This window comes from Pteropus medius, unplaced genomic scaffold (assembly GCF_902729225.1).
Source record: "Pteropus medius unplaced genomic scaffold, Ma_sr-lr_union100, whole genome shotgun sequence".
NCBI classification, from domain to species: Eukaryota; Metazoa; Chordata; class Mammalia; order Chiroptera; family Pteropodidae; genus Pteropus; species Pteropus medius.
In genome coordinates, this window is record NW_024349804.1 from 2,526,542 (window position 1) to 2,540,770 (window position 14,229).

The 14,229-nt window shown below is 34.9% G+C and overlaps 1 protein-coding gene and 1 pseudogene across 1 annotated transcript in view; one reads left to right on the forward strand and one right to left on the reverse strand.

The window, feature by feature from the left end:
- Positions 1 to 14,229, reverse strand: part of LOC120582786 (cytosolic beta-glucosidase-like) — a 191,004-nt gene that overhangs the window by 127,579 nt on the left and 49,196 nt on the right. The gene's annotated exons all lie outside the window — the stretch shown is intronic.
- On the forward strand, positions 1,294 to 1,412 carry LOC120583027 (uncharacterized; annotated as a pseudogene).

Below are 14,229 nucleotides of genomic sequence, written 5' to 3' on the forward strand. Positions count from 1 at the left end.
CCAAAATATATAAAGAATTCCAACAGATCAATAATAAAAAGCAAAAAAAAAAAAACAAATGAAAACAAAACCTCAATTGCTTTAAATGAGCAACAGACATGAATACTTCACTAAAGAAGATAACACAAATGGCCAATAAGCATATGATAAGGTCCTCAATGTCATTCATCATCAAAGAAATGAATATTAAAACCAAAATAAAAAAACTATTTCATACCCAGGAGAATAGACAAAATTTTTAAAAGATCGAAATTCCAAGTATTGACAAAGGTGAGGAGGAGTTGGAACTCTTATATAAAATGATACCACCACTTTGGGGAACTGGAAGTCTCTTATAAAGTTAAACAGACTCCTCCCCTATGACCCCAAAATTCTACTCCTGGGTATTTACCGAAGGAAAATGAAAATATATGCCCATACTAAGAGTTGTATAAGGCTGTTTATAGCAGCTTTATTCATAATAGTCCCAAACTGAAAACAACCAAATGTTCATTGAGAAGGAAAAATAAGTATGTGTGTGTATAATATGTATACATTATACGCACACAATAAAAACAACTACAAACTGCACATAATAAAATGGATTAATCTAAAAAATATTACATTGAGCAAAAGATGTCAGACACAAAATAGTACACACCAAATCATTTCCTCTCTATGAAGCACTAAAACAGGCAAAACAAATGCATGGCAGTAGAAACTGGAGTTGTGGTTACCTCTGGCCTGTGTAAGGATTAACTGAGAAGACATCCTGTGTGGATGGGATGCTTAATATCTTGAACGAGGTGGTGGTTAAATGAGTGTATACATTTGTCAAAAGTCATCTAAAATTATACCTAAAATTGATAATTTTATTACAGTAAATCATGCTACAATAAGAATGACTTTGGTATTTAAAAAAAAAATTATTTCCTATGAGAAAAAAAAATGATCCCAATCAGATTTACTTTATTAAAAGTTTTTCTCTCCTAAAACAATGAGCTCCTGTCATGCAGGAATGGGTGCTCAGCACTGAAAAGATGCAACACATTATCCCTGCGTGGGAGGGAACCCTTTTCTCTACCCTGTTAGGTCTGGCATCTGAGGTTTGCAAATTAAACTGACCAAAGATTTAGAGGAGAAAAAAGTTTATTTTTGTACACACAGAACCCAACAGAAGAAGTAGCTTGCTCATTAAATGATTGAATTTGGAAGCTTATATATACCTAACTTCTTAAGGAAAAGTTACTTTAGATCGTTATTGTCAAGAAAAAACAAATTATGTATAAATTTTTATTAAAATTATTGAGGTGATTCTATGGCCATGCCATCCTGAACAAGCCCGATCCCATCTGATCTCGGAAGCTAAGCAGGGTCAGGCCTGGGTAGTACTTGGATGGGAGACCACCAAGAAAGACCAGGTGCTGTAGGCGTAAAAAATTAAAAAATAAGGGATTATAAACTGACAAGGTCCTTGCCATCTGTGAGGTCAGCCAAAGGTTGCCTCACCTAAAAAAAAAAAAAAAAACATTGGGGTGACGCCGTTTGATAAAATCAAATATGTTTCAAGAGTACAATTCAATGTTATATGCATATTGCATTGTGGGTTCACACCCAAAGTTAAATTTCCTTCTGCCACCAGATATTTGACCACCCCCCTTACTCCCACCTACCCCCCCTCCTGTCTAGTAATCATAAATTATGTATATAATTAGTGATTTTGCCAAAATGCAGACAAGAAATTTATATATTTTATAAATATGTAGTTTATAAATTATAAATGTTTTTATTATTTATTCATAAATTTTTGCTCCATCAACAGAACAACCTGCCACATGAAAAAAATAACAAAATCAGTTATCCTTAATACATTTTGCCAACCTCCAGTCATCTAAAATTCATAGATTTATATATATTTTTCCATCGTGTCATCACGAAGGCACATTTTTCCAAAGTAGTAAATACTACATATTTTATTTAATGTTTTGTTATTTGATTAATACCTTTCAAATAACTAGACCATGGTATTTGGGGCTCTATGTTGACTTGTGCCCAGGGCTCTGTAAACGTAAGGAGAGAAAAAATAAGCATTCCATATGCCTGTAACCCTAAGATCTGCCTCTGTTCTGCAAGAATCACTTTCTTGGCAATTTGTGGAACAATCTCCTGTTTGCTTTGACAGGGCACATCATGGTCTCTGTGATGTCTCTAGACCAGTAGGGGATGAGGTCTTCTCATATTCTGTTTGCTCGTGCAGATACATGCAGATGGGAGGAGGAAATGGGGCTTCAGAGAAGGGAAGTTTGTTCTTTTCATGTTATGGCTTTCTGTACTCCATAAAGCATGTAAACAAATCATTCTGTATAAAGAGAATTACTCACAGAGCAAGTCAACCTCCAAAGGTTCCTCAGCCCACAGTGGAGATAACATTTACCAATGTTAGGCAGAGAATTTCAGTGCCTCGCTCTCCCTCGTCCTTCTACAGCCTAAACACAGAGTTTTTCCTATGCATAAGAAATTGGGGTACGGCCAGAGAAAAGAGGGGTTGGGGGGGCTGTGAGAATGGGGTGAAGAGTTAAAGAAGTACAAATTAGTAGTTGATAGATGGTCACTGGGAAGGGGAGCAGGGCAGAGGGAATGCAGTCAGCATTAATGTAATGGCTAGGTGGGAAGCCAGAGGAGAGAATGAGCAATTAGGGGCATCATTTTATAAACTATATAAATGTCTAACCAATGTATTCTATATTTGAAACTAATAATTATTTTTTTTAATTTGGGGCCTTTACAGCAACTTCTGCTATACCCTCACTCACCACTCTCAATTCTATAAAGCCTCAAGAGAAGATTGAAAATTTGTTTCTCCTATCTTAGTCTAGATCCAATTCCTAGTCATTGTTTCTACCTATCAATATTCTTTACAACCAGAAAAAAAAAGTACAAAGATTTATTTTGTCAGCTGTGTTAATCATTACGAATTTCCTCCGATTTTCCAGAATGGTATGATCTAATCAAGAATGCAGAACAATTTTCTCCCTTCGGTATTCACATCCCCACCGCACTGTGCCCACGTATTCCTGCCAGCAGCCTAACGGTGTTTTAAGTAGGCAAATTCACCATTTCTTGAGGGGCAGAGCATTTTTAGAATAGAGCGAGTGCCATAAGATGCTGGATTTACTGCAAACCTAGAGAAGCTTACTTCAGGCCTACTCACTTGCACACGTCTATTCAAAGCTCTAGAAAAGACCCTCGTGAAATATTCTCATGTGATATTTTTTTGTAAAATATGCAAAAGTGAGGCCACCACCTCTCTTCAATTTGACTTCTCCACTGCGTGTACAACCGGGTTAAGGGGATGCTGAAATGGCTATGGGCATATCTTTTTCAAACCTAGCTAAGGGAAAGCTAACTTGAGATCCTTTTAGCTTGTGTTTAGTGGGATATAGTTTTGTGATTTGCAATCGCTTCCATCTATAATTAAGCTGTTGCTAACTTTCCAGTAAATGAATCCTCCTTTCGCCCATTGTGCATTCACCCGACATGATAATCTGAAGGTCAGAGTTGGAGATCGTACTGTGGTATGATGGTGTCATTACATTATGTTTTTTTTCCTCATTCATAATAAATAGTTACTTACATATCTAATTTCACATGTATGAATTTGTATGCTTTATCCTAAAGATCTCCAAAATTATATAAAGTTCTGGCCTCATGTAACCCGAATATGTTCATAATGGATGCTCTGTAAATGTTTGGTGCAGGAGTGAATGACCCTCCATAATCAGATAAATTTCAATTTATCTGCTACAGCACCTTAATATCATTAAAAAATAAAAATGCAAGGCATTAAATTAAATACTTGAATCTTTAAATATGTCAGTGTATCAGAAAAGGTTGGAAAAAACATATTCTTGAGTCAGATAGAAATGAGTTTATATCCTTCCTTCTAGTAATTTAAACTTGATCAAGTTATTCAATTTCCTTGTGCCTCATTTTTCTTACCTGCAAAATGAGTATAATAATACTTTTTAGAATTATTCTGAGAATGAAATGAGATGATACATGTATAGTACCAAATCGGAGTGCTGAGCATGCAAAAGTCATTTAAAAAATGTTAGGGCATGGTGTAGAGGTTGAGCACACACAATGTGGGATAAATTATTTTACCTCTCTGTGCCTCTATGTCTTCATCTTTAAAATGGGAATAAAAATGGTACCTAGATTATAATATGATTATGAAGGTTAAATGAGTTAATATTTCTAAAGCTCTTAGAATGGTGTCTTTGGCACAAGGTATGCTATATAAGTATATATTAAATTGTCAGCTATTTATTTATTGAAAATCTTTATTCTACTAGACCAAAACTATTCTATTAGGTAGCTGCTATAGAAGAATAATCATAACATTATCTCTGAAAACGTGGGAAGTTTATTCTAATTAAATCCACATGTCATTGTTTGGGCTGCTTGTAGTCACAGATTTATAGACAACTTTTTAAAAAGCCAAAGTTTTTAATCTATGGCAACATGTTCAGCCTTGTTACTATACATAAAGACCCCAATTATACTATTTAGTTACTGTCTTCAAAAGTATTTTTGGTAACAGTTTAAAAAAAAAAAAGAGTTAAAAAAAAAAAACTATTGTTTTCTCTGGGAACCAAGGAAGTTTAATTAAAATGCCAACATGATCAAGCAGGCTAAGAATGTTTGCTCATTATTCCAATTAAGAGTCAGTAAGATTTGATTAATATTATTCTGACTTCTTTGGGCTCTGGCAGATCTGTATATCTTCATTTAGTTATTCAACTCTAGTATATCCTATTAATTATCTCTCTCTTTACCTCTGCCTTTCTCCTCTTCAGTATAATCCTTTTTCTAATGGCCTCAAGAGCTTTTTCCTTAAAATAGTAAGAATTACTTTAAGTGCTATAGTTAATTTTAGTCAAAACTTTAAATATCATTTTGAGTTAATTCATATTTCAGATTATTCCTTTAAAAAGAAATTTTTTAAATGAGACTTTCCAGGCTTGATATAATTTACTATGTAATTCGGTGTCTACCAGAAAATTAAAATGATTATTTGTGTTCCCCAGACTCAGAGAATTAGGAAATTATTGAACGGTGCTGATTTTTTTAAAAACACAGAATTGTTTAGTAATGCTTCACTTGTATGCCAAAAGGCCAATACATTAAAATAGGGACACAATTCTGTGTTGGTTTCAAGGAAATGAAGGTGAGCCAATTTAATCATCAAAGCTTGTATATTCAATGTCCACCCAAAACGACATAAATGCAGTGCCATGTTTAAAACAGTAAATGAATAGGTCTAAAATCCAAAGTTACGACTCCAAAAAAAACAATAACTCATTCTTTTATATATTTGCAATATTAAATTCTTGGCTTAATATATAATTCTGAATAGGTGTGTGAAATGGTTTTCTATGGGGGAAATGCCTTGTTAGTGCTCTTTTTCAGTCTGGTAATTTTGCTGGTATTTTAAAATATGTTATGATACCCAGAGGTTTTGGAAATGGTCACATGTTTTATAAAAATATGAAGAAATGTGAGAGAATTTTGCTGCAATTTCAGTGAAAACCGTAATTTTAAATTAAATGCCGTTTGTGTTTTTAAATTTCACCTGCATAAACATGAAAATGAAATATAAGTTTTAAAGAGAAAGGCATCTATAATTCTATTCTAGTTTTTGTGCCATAGTTTTGTGCTTGTGTGTGTGCGTGTATGCGCACACATATGCACATACATTTTTGGTTCCTGTTCTATGAAAAAAAATCCCTTCCAACTTACACTGATATTAAGACACAGTGTATTAAACATGATTGTATAAAGAGTTCCTGATTTTTTTACTCGGTTTAGTTTGGTTTTTTATTTATATTATTTTGTTTCCTTATTTAAGAATTAGGTAGAGAAAACAAAATATATTTACCCTTCCCCATATGCCCACTATCACTGTAACTGGAAGCACTCACACCTGGCTAATTTGTCCCCCAGGTATGCATTTGCGTCCCAGGAAAGTAGCATTCTTGACAGGGATTTTATACACAAAATGCTTTGTAACTTCATTTACCCAGGCTACATTAAATAAAAGATGGAAAGAATTATTATGACTTTAATTATTATAATTTCACATGATAAAAAGTCTTAATTTATCCAGCTCATTACTGATGGTATAAAGAAAGGAATTCTAAGTGATAAAAGTATGTCCTTTAAGAAATGAAAAATTAAAACTCTTGAGTGATACTGGTGGCAAGAAAAATTCTTCCATGAAGAGACTCAAAGGCAGCATCCTGATTCACTCTTTGATGGACAAAAGAAAAATACGATGTGATATGGTAATGTTATGATCATTTTATTTCAAAACCGATGAGAGCTAGTCACTAACTGTGTTATATCCTATTTTTTTCCTGTGCTGTGCATTCTTTACCTCATGTTTCAGCTTTAAAGTAAAATGAAGAAAATATACATCTTTCTGTGTTTATGACAGATCTCAATGAAATAATTCATATGAAATAATTAGTTAACACCTGATGGTATAAGGGTGCTTAGCAAAAGATAGATAGGTCCTATTTCAACCTAGATTTCAAAATATCACTTTTTTACCGTCTCTAACAATAGATGTCTTTTCTCCTTAAAAATCATACCTAACTTCCATGATTGTAACATTGCAACGATGTTATCTTAATAAAAAAATTATCATTTTCTATAATTCCTTTAATTTTCCTACTCATTTGCTCTTAAATTTGTAATTATAAAAAGCACTTGTTTTTTTCTATTCCAAAATTGTTTGTTCAGATTTTTATTCACTAAATGTATTCTGAAACCAAGTTCCTCTTTTTTAAATATGAAATATTTCTTCACATGTATAATTGTTTTTATGTAAACAAACTCCTTGTATTTTACTTTACCAGTAGCTGTGAAATCTACAGGTAGAAATACCATGTAAGCCACCAATTTTCCTTAATTGAGAACACAAGAAGGTTCATAATATAATTTTCTTTAGAGAGTCTTCAATTTTGTTTATAAGAAATAACATCCACTACCCTAGCCTCCTGAACTCTCAATAATTACATTAAAATCCAGGCTTAAACATTTCGGAAAGAAAATGAAATTGTGTTTAAACTTAAAGTTAGCTGGAATTAAGAAAGCGACAAGGAAAAATTGAAAGTAACAGTTTGTATACTACCCGACTATATGTTGTCTACAAGAAACCCACTTTATTATAAAGATACATATAGATTAAAAGGATGGAGAAAAAAAATACCATGAGAGTAATTATTTGTCGTGGTTTAACTTAAATGTGTCCTATTGTGATGGTGCTTTATTTTAAATATGTAAATTGCATTTAAGATACATGTGCCCCTTTATCTAATCAGAGGCTGCTGAGGATCTGCTTAGCCACCTGGGTTAATATGCGTATTATTGTTTCTCAGTTTGGAAAATGAAGCTTGGACAGAATCTCTTATCTGTGTTTGTTCGTTTGCCTGAGCAATTGTTTCCCAAATGAGTATTAATTTTATTTTTGTTATTTTTAGCTCTAATCTGTCTGGGTCCTCGTGCCCTGAGCCATTGGAAAAAAGACAGTTGTAACAAGTTATGGAGAGCTGAAAAATGGATTGCAAATGTCTCAGAATGTGTAACTCTCAGAGACCTTGGCCATCCGAAGAGCCCCTCTTCCCTGCAGTGAGGGACACTGGGCAGCGATCACTGATGGCCTTCCAAATGTCTCCTCATTATTCACAGTGAATCCCAAGAAACGTGCATCCCCCCAAATACTTAGAAATTAGTGGTCAAAAATTGAGAAAAGCTGTATACTATAACCCTATTGGAGAGCCAGCTTTCACTGATCATAGCAAGGCTCTGAAAAGGCATAAAAAGGTCTTTATTTAATTCAGAACTTCCCAAATTTATTTGAGCATGGAACCCTTAAAACAAAACAGCCATAAAGACTTTTTCCTTTTATCTGTTTTCTGAGTGTTCTGCAAAGAAAAACTATTACTAGAAAAGAAAGCAACGAATGTCTGGCAAATGAAACGAAGTTGCCACACTCACGGAGTAGACTACCAGTGCCTGCCGGGTCTGTGAGCTCCTGACTCCCCTCATCGTGTTTTTCCCATATGCAAAGTGCAACTGAAATCATATTCTCTGACCTGGTTTATTGTTTAGAGCAACATTGCTCAAAGTATGTCCTACAGACCATTAGTTCCCAGAGATGTTAATGAACGCTCCACAAAAAAAAGAGTTTCAAGGTAAAAATCTTGGGATCTACAAAGTTGTGACTGGATTTCTCAGAAACATCAATAATCCAGTGCACATTATATATTCCTAAAAGGAATGGACTTGCTGTGTTTAACCAAATCTATTTGACCATAGATCACTTTTTTGTTAGTAATATCTCAAAGGGCCTTTTTTTCTACCAAGTTGACTTTGGAGAACACTGGTTTAAAATTTTAGCTCAGAAAGTAACTTGAAGACTCAGAGAAAGTAGGGATTAAAATGGTTTTCAGCAGTTGATTTGAGTCCCTCATCGAGCTCTGAGAAATTTGCCTAATAATTGTCAGGAACAGCTTGGAAACCATGGGATTTTGTTTTTATATGTCAAGGAAAGACAGATGATACTGTCAAAATGATGATAATAAATTTTATTTATATATAGAGAGAGAGAGACATATATATTCACAGAATTTATTTCCTGAATGAAAGAATGTGTGTGTATTTTTTTTGTTTTATTAGGTTAATCAATTCAGTGCCAAATTGGTTCCCAAAACAAGCTTAGTCCTAAAGATACAAAGGCACTGAGGTAGTTCATGACCTCTGAGAGTCTGCAATTTTATTGGCAAGGCAGCCATTTGCTATGGACAAGCAAAACACTATGGAAACCTTAGGGATAAAGTGACATCTAGACAGCCATGAGAGCATAGTAAAAGGGACCAAGAGGGTGCAGATTTGCTTCAGGAAAGGCTTTCTGGAAGAGCAGGTTACGGAGCTAAGACCCAGACCCCCATTTCACCCACTTCCTACCACCGCCCTCACTTGAAGATCTTGTAAAGCATGAAATTGCACCCTATAAATTTATCTTATTTTTATGCCTCAGACAACAGTGACAATCTCTTCAAAATTTGAATTGAAAGCCATGTTTACTCAGTGGTAATAAAATAGTGTCATTAAGATAATAAATGTGACCTCCTGTGCTTTTTATAGAACGAGAAATTATCACTAATGAAGACAAAAAAATAGTATTGGTGCCAAAAATGAGGTGAAACTATCATTCAGATCATCCATGCTGAAGATATACTGAAAATTCTCCCTTTTTGGTGACTGCAATCTGCTGCTGAATTGAACCTGTGAACCACTGAATCATTAATTTCAAAAGATCTCATTTTGTAGCCAATTACTCAGCATTCTGTGACATGATCAATGATGTTAAAGGTTTTCAGTCGTTGTATTAATCAAGTAAGCACAGAATATATACAAAAAAAAAGCCAAAACTGTCAGTTGATCTGGGTCTACCACTGATGAACTGCTGTTTAAAACAATTAATAATGAAATAATGCTGGAAAACTAAGGGCAAAAGCCTAATTGATTTTTCAAAAGTAAAAACACTCTAAATGCTCAATTAGTTAATAATTTGCCTACTAATAGATTTCTTCAAGGTGTCTGACTGGCAAAATTGAGAAAGGTTCTACAATCGCTATCCCTCTACAAAAAGCTCATTTCTAGGCATCTAGGACAGTTAGAAGATCAATTTAGACTCCCATTAATAGTGTAGGTAATTTTCTTCAAGGGCAAAAAAAGCAACTATTAAAAACAAAGAAATCATCAACTAAAAAAACTCTGGGGAACGTTCGATAAAATGAACCAATCTCATGAAGAATATTAATAAATTAAATAGAGAAAATAATGAAATGATGCAAATATCTATCAGAAATAAGACATTTCCCAAATGCAAAAGGACAATTTTGAGACTGAGAGACTTGTGATTAAAAAATGTTTTTAATTGCAGGTAATGAACTAAATAAAGAGAAATGAATATATTAGAATTCTTCTAATTATTTTTTATTCCCTAATTCTATATTCACTGTACTGGGCAGGTTACATGACTTGCTGGTGATGAAATCTTATGAACAGTATGTAGATGGTGTAACAGAAATTATAAGTGTTTAAAAAAATCCAAAAGAATCCTGAAGGTAGATTATAATGCTAACAGTATGGACAGTAGTTGCTAACATTTATTGAACATTTACTGTGGGTCAGCTAATTTTCTAAGCATTTTACAAAGATTAACTCACCTAATCCTCATAAATTCCTATGAGAAGTTGTTTTATCAGAAGGTAAGTAGTATTTCAAGAATTTGATTACAGACGATCTGGTTTTAGGATCTACACCATTAACTTCCTGTTCTCCTTTATCAAAGCATGCACTGTTTTAGCACTTGTCGCATGACTCTATGTGTCATGCAATATTTTATCTATATTTTACCAACCAAGAAATTTTGATCAAGTAATTTGCTCAAGGGCCACAGGCCAATATCTAGTGTCTTGGGAACTTAGATGACGAATAGCAGAATATTTGGTCTTTGGGCACAAGCATGAACAGACAAGCCAGCAACGACCACTAAGTAGCTGGTGACCTTAGGTTTTTAACTGAGGGGTTTTATTCAAACGCCTTACTGCTTCTCTTTTTCCTCTCGCTCCTCTCACATTTTTAATACAAACATCTGATTTTACTTCTCTTTAAAAGGCACTGGGAAAATATGTTTAACAAGTACGAATTGTGTGTAAAAATTATAAAGTAGAAAAATAATATTTGCACAAATAAGAATATAAAGGTTTATGTGTATAAATATTTTAATTTCATTACTCTAAATTGCCATATACGATGATCAGAAAACATGGTTAGCTAAAAATACCAAGCATCCATCAGTTGCTGAGCTGATGGCCAGAACCATCTGTCAGGGGAGGGAGGCAGAGGACCACAGAGCTGGAGGGAAGAGGCAGGTGTGAGTCAACCCTGAATACAAGGGTAAGAGCTGGGACCTAGGGGCCAGCCAGGCTTTAGTCTCTAACTTCATAGCCATCCGCCATGGTGAACGGCAGATTCGCCAGTTAGCACTGAATGATCCGAGTCCCCAAATAAAGGTGGTGAGTTTTTTCTCCCCATCCCTTCCTGCCTCTTTGTTTATCCCTTGGGTAATAGAGATGTAAATAGAGTGAAGCGATTAAGTTCTTGATGTTAAAGCTCAGAAACATCACCTTTCTTCTTGCTTTATTCCTGAATAACCTTGTGTTGGAACTGTCTGCTACGAATAAAAGATAAGGACCCTTAATGAGGGTTTTAAGATTCTAACCCAAGGTCCTCTTCTTCTTTACTTTGGAAGTGGACATCAGCTTTCTTATTGTCTAGTGCAGTTATAAGGACTAATCAGATCATTTATCCAATGGATCTGAACATAGTAAGTGTTCCATGGATGTTATTCAACCTTCTTCTCCCCTGCCCCCCACCCCCACACACATCCTAGATCTCTTCCCCACTTACTTCCTCATTGTACTGAGGACAGGACTGTTGCACCCAAGTGCTGAATTCGCCATTCTCCCCCAGCTTCAGGTCCCAGCACCCAAGTCCACTCCTCCAAGCTGCACCTTCTCACGATGACCGCTCTTCTTCTATGGTTGTCTCTGAGTCTTCCTGGCCTGAGTGAAGATCTAGGGCCTGCTTTTGTTTTTCCGATTGACCTGCCCCTAATTCAGTCAGCCATATGCATTGTCTGAGGGCAGGGATTATATGGAATATAGAGAACTAAGACTTATCTTGGTTTTAGAGTTCCAAAATTTGCTCCTGAACTTATAGTTTAAACAATTGCCTTTACATTTTGCCTTTACATTAATTTATGAGTATCAAGAGTTCTCTCTCTCTCACTCTTTCTTTCTCTCCTCCCTCCTTCCCACCCTTCCTCCCTCTCTCTCTCTCAAACACAAATCTTTGGTTTTATTTATGGGAAGTCAAACTCCAAAGGAACTGAGTCATAATTTATATGTCTACCACTAGATTGGAAAATAGGTAGTTGAGGAACCAGAATACAATCTGGATAATGAGATGAAGGTTTTCTTCTGAGAGAAGAAAACAGAGTCCACTGCTGGTACATATTTCTAAAAAGGTGAAACAACAGTGAGATGGTAGAAGGAGGCATCACAAAACCACAGGTGGGTTTGGGGGAATCCTAGCATAAAGGATGTTCAGTGGAGAGTCTTATAAAGATTTTACCACAACAACCAGTAGCAACACCAGTGTGATGAGTGAGCATCAGAAACTGTGACACAGGGTGTGTCCAGGCAGAGAGGATCTGAGTCCAATCACTGAGATTTCTTCAGCTCCAGGGAGCATGAAGAAGCATCCAGAAACGTCTCATGATCTTGAGAGGATAAAAGAGGTCATGAGAGGGGACATCGAACCAGAGGGGAATTTTCATCAGGATAGATCTCGAGTGAGTGCATTAATCTGTTACTAGCGACAAAATGGGGAACTTCATGAAATTTGCTGCATCACGGATGATGGCCCAGGACAGTCTTCACACATAGTTTTTTCTTCCTTCAAAATTGTGTATTTTTGTGCTCTAATGCTATTATGACCTTCAAAATGAAAGGAGTTTATTTTAAGAGATGTCTAAGCTTCTCTAGATTTACTAAAATGAATTGGAAGGGTTTTTTTTTTTTTTTAAATGGGTACGTTCACTAAGTAATGCCAGCTCGTATACTTTTAATATGCCGCAGATAAACATATTTTGTGGAGTACACCCACGTTCATAGAAGGATCACTCTCAATGGCCAAAGGTAAAAATAACCCAAACGTCCACAAATGGACATACAAATGGTGGTATATACACGCAATGGAATATTACTCAGCCTTAAAAAGGAAGGAATTTCTGACGCATGATAGATACATGGACAAAGCTTCAGGACACTATACTAAAAGAAGTCAGTCACAAAAGGACAAATACTATCTGATTCTATTTATATAATGTGTCCAGAATAGTCAGATTCATAGAGACAGAAAGGAGAATGGTGGTTGCCAGGAACGGGAAGTTATTGTTTAATAGGTGCAGACTTTCAGCTTTGCAAGATGAAACGCGATCTGTAAATGGATGATTGTGATGGTAGCCCAACAAGGAGAATGTGCTTAATGTCTTTGAAAATAGTTAAGACGACAAATTTTTATGTTAGCTGTATTTTACCACAATCTAAAAAATTGCTTTAAAATTAAAAGAAAAACATTATGTAGAAAGACAAGGAACATTGTATACATATAGCTCCTTGGAAATCTTTAAAATATAACACTCCTCTATACAAAGAATTTATCTGACTACACAGGGCTACAGAACTGCCAATTTCACATCGAAGTTTTCCTGAATCCAAACCCACTGCTCTCTCCGTTAACTTTTATAAATGTCCACTTGAGTATATGTGAGCAAATAGCATATACACAGTCATACAAATACAGGCATAGTTGTATGCGGTTCTCACTAGGAAACAAAATAATAAATTAATTTTGCTAAGCATTCTGATGTTAAATTTGGCTTGTGAGTTTCAGAACAATTTATTTTTCAATAAAAGAAAAGTATTTTCAGAGTGTCTTTGATACCCAATAATTCTACTAAGTCTACTAACAAACTTTGTTCCTTGAAATAGTAAATCGGGTTTACTAAGTACTTAAATACTAAATGGTTCATTTTCATTGTCTCTAGCTCTAAGCCAACAACAATTTATCCAGGCCCAATCCTTTAAAAAGTGTCTGAATTTTATGTGCTGTCTGTTCTTATTGAAGTCCAATAAAAATCTATTTATAGTACATATCTATTTGAAGTAGGAAATAGATGGCTGTCATTAATATTGAGAACTATTTTCATATTATACAATGTTTAGACATCATTAAAAAGAACTCACAACTTCCAACATTTAAAGTGGAAAAAAGAACAAACATATATGGTACGTTTAAGAGCTTATTTTATTACATTTTATATTCATCCCAAGTTTTATTTGGATGTGGATTTAAAAAGAAACTGGACTCTTTCTCACAGTCGTACTTGGAAGGGCCACAGCATGTTACGGTAGAAGACCACTGGGCATCCAAGCTCTTCTACTGTATAATCTTAAATAAGTAATTTCACCTCCCTTGCCTCATTTTCCTCTCCAATAAAGTAAAAGAGTGAGAGTAATTGGACTCGAATATCATTCCATCTCTTAT